The sequence below is a fragment of the Eucalyptus grandis genome, chromosome 11 (genome assembly GCF_016545825.1).
Source record: "Eucalyptus grandis isolate ANBG69807.140 chromosome 11, ASM1654582v1, whole genome shotgun sequence".
In the NCBI taxonomy this organism is placed as follows: Eukaryota; Viridiplantae; Streptophyta; class Magnoliopsida; order Myrtales; family Myrtaceae; genus Eucalyptus; species Eucalyptus grandis.
In genome coordinates, this window is record NC_052622.1 from 40,799,428 (window position 1) to 40,803,039 (window position 3,612).

Sequence of the window (3,612 nt, forward strand, 5' to 3'; positions counted from 1 at the left end):
AATTGACATGCTATCTTAGATAATCATATTATAAAATCTATAAATAGGCTCATCTACTTTGAACCACTTGCTACCTTGATGGAGATGATAAAGGCCAGTGTAGTACCACTAATCACTCTTAAATCTTTGGCTCCAAGTGATGTTTATTTCTTTCCTCGTTATACTAGCTCCCGTTTAGGGCTTCCATTGGGCATGTAGTCATATTCCAGCCAGCCACTTACCTTTGATGTAGCAATAGCAAAGGAGCGCCACGATGTTCTCGTGACAAAGATAGCCGGTACTCATGTGACATCTCTAAAATTCGACCCCGTCTCGAATATAGCAAATGGTTGTTTCATCGACGCGCCCTATGTCATTTTTACTCGGAGCTAGCCCCTCATGAGTTAACTAATCTATTAGGTAAGACTATTAAGGGATATAATTGTGACATACAGAGAATTCAATTAGAAATTGACTGCCGACCATAATAATACTGACAAGGGTCAATACGACACGTTATAATCAAATTGTGATCAGATATAAGACGATTTGATGGAATTACATAGTCGAATTGCGGGTGGTTCCGCACGATTGCGATATTCGCATTTGTTCGACAATAAATTGATTTTCTATTGATATTATACTTGGATACGTAATTGAAATCTCGCGATTTTATGACAACCGAACGTCGTTTTAATGGAGTCGAAGATGCACAAACGTGGATTGAAAATTATCACTACGGGTTGAATGCGTTAAAATCTCTAAAAGCTATCCGATAGGTTATGTCGTACTAAAATCACGTTTCGTCGATTTTAACCACGAAATTGAACTAGGTTTCGGGAATCGGACGTTCGAGCGTGTCACAATTCATTTATATGGCATCGCCTCATCTTTCGGCGATATTTCATTGCGGAAAATCAATTTTTGAACAAAGAAATTAAGGAAATTCGGATGGGTTGTTTAAATGGTTTATTTGCTGCCCAAAAGGCTTTGTTTGTGAGGAAATGAAGGAAAAATGTGGCCATTGGATACCATGACTTGGTTGGGCTGAAAGACTTGGAGGCATAAGCGATGACGGGTCGATATTTTGCAAGCGCTTTCATTGGCCTCCCGTTGACTTTCTTTTTCCTTCCTTGTTCTCTCTCCATTCCCTCTCCCCTCATGCATTCAACCCCACCTACAAATAGCCTCGCCTTCTCCTATATTTCATTTTTCTTTGTGCCACAAGCTCCGCCGACTTCAACATCACCATCCCGATGTTCCAATCCAGAGTCCACCCACCGCCAACACACCAATGTCAGCCTCTTACCACCTGTCCCGGCTAGCTAGCTCCGTCCAACGCCTGGGCCACCCACGCGGCCAAAGCCCGCTAACGTTGTCACCCTTACCCTACAAACACCAACTCACTGGCACCGTCCAGCTCTCCGAGACTAGTAATCACGTAATGTAACCAAGCTCAACTCTCTTGGCCATGAGCCTTGTAGGGCCGTTTCCATTGTTGTTTGGCCTCCGTTGAGAAACGGTAGTTTTGGGTTTTCACTCGCGTCGCCGTGAACCCACCGCCGTCTTAATCTAGTGAGAGTTAACTCCATAATCCATTAGGTTATTAATTGTGCTTAGGGGTTAGATTAGTGTTAATTAGGATTAGTTAGTTAATCCTAAGTTAGGTTGGTTAGTTTAGTTAGGTTAGCTTGGTTAGGTGATTAGTTTAGTTAGGTTAGCCTACCTTAGGTTAGATTAGTTAACTTAGCTTAGATTAGTTAACCATGGTTAGGTTAGTTAACCATGGTTAGATTAATTAATCATGGTTAAGTCAATTAAGTTGATTTACTTAATTAATCACAATTTATTTAATTAATTGTTATTAGCGTAATTAGTGATGGATTAGCTGTTTCATGAAATTTTACACTGCTCGTGATGAATTTATACATGAATTTGATGGCTTATATGTGCAATTGATTGCTTTGGTAGTGATTGATTATTGCAAATCTCAATTTATAGGTATTTAACTAGAAAAATACTAGGTGCCCGCTTTTTTACGCAATTTTTATGTACTATATAAAATTGTGGAGTTTGAAAAATGGAGCATACTACATTTAATGGTTCGGATTAAATACGTGACCCACACGATTATTTTACCGGATTTTAATACGAAGAAAATTTGCCCAGTTTATTATTTGAAATGAGATATTTGAACACAAAGCAAGGTGTTCTTGGCCTAGTATGTGCTCGTGTGATCACTATCATAACTCCGTCACCCGACGAGAGTTGCGAGGGGGGAGCGAAGCCCGACAGCTCGGGATGCCCCACGTCAATTGATGCCAGCCGTGGTGAGGTCGGGCCGCTGCCTTTAGGAAATGCCGTCTAGGTGTGTAGTGCTAGACGTTGTCTGTGCCTGATAGAGCAGGACGATGCCCCTATGAGGCCGGGATGATCACCGATCGTTGTCTGGCCGTGGCCAATGGATCATAATAATTGGAACATGCTTGAATGGTTGTGACAGCTATACTTGATTATGGGGCAAAATTGTGTGGCACGGTATGGGACGTGTCATAACGATTTTACCTTATAATCGGGACTCATATGAATGTTTGAATGATGAAAATGATGTTCCAAGTATTAATTACACTTGTGATATTTATAAATGCATATGTGATGCAATTAATATGTAGGGATGCGCGAGGCGAGATGAGTTTTGTATGGTGTGTTTAGGACTGCCTTCGAGGTGAATTTGCGTCCGACCGGGGCTTAGGGTTTTGACTCACCGAGATTTATCTCACCCGTCGTCGTTAACCCTTTTTCAGGTCCTTAGTATGGAGCACCATCCAGTCCGATTCGGGAATCCATGGGAAATGGAATCAGAGTTGGCCTTTTTCCCTATTCCCAGGACCACCCAAACTTGCATGCTAGTGGTGACCACGATTTGGGTCGATGAGGTCCTCTTTCATTTGGTGCATCATCGCTTCAAGGCATGGTTCATTAATGAGCGTAACGAGGCTTGAGAGGGTCCCCTGTATGGTTTTGATGGACCGCTCATTGGGACGGAGGATGGGGAGGTAGGTCACCTCATGGATATCGATATACCAGACGGTGTCATGGAGGATCCCGAGCCCGAGTCGGAGGGATCAGGGGTGTAGGTTGCCTATGGGTTTCTTTTGAGACAGACTTTTGTATATGAACTCGTAGGGGTTAACTTGGTATGTTTATAAAGTATGGTTTGAAAAATGGTTGCATGTTTTTACTATCCCCGTGTTTGATTGTTGGTTGGGTGTTTATTTAATTCAGTTATGCATGTGCTTAATTGAAAGATAAAAAGAATGAGTTGGTGACGCGTATTGGGATATCGCATTTTTAATCGACCGCCGAGGGATGTGCACGTACCCGGGGTTCGGGCGTGACAACTCACGATCTCCACAATGAATTCTCTCATTCCTTGCGTTGATTCACAAGAAATCCTCTTCCGTGCAATCTCGTTCCGGGTAAGTAATACCCCTCTATTAGAGGTGAGCATCAACTCGGCGGGTCACCCCCGGACTAGCCTAACCCCGCTTGTCCTGGTCTAGTTCCCAAGGACATAGCCAACTTGATCTTGAAATACCCGAATCAACACTATGCAGGCTAGTCTTCGATCCC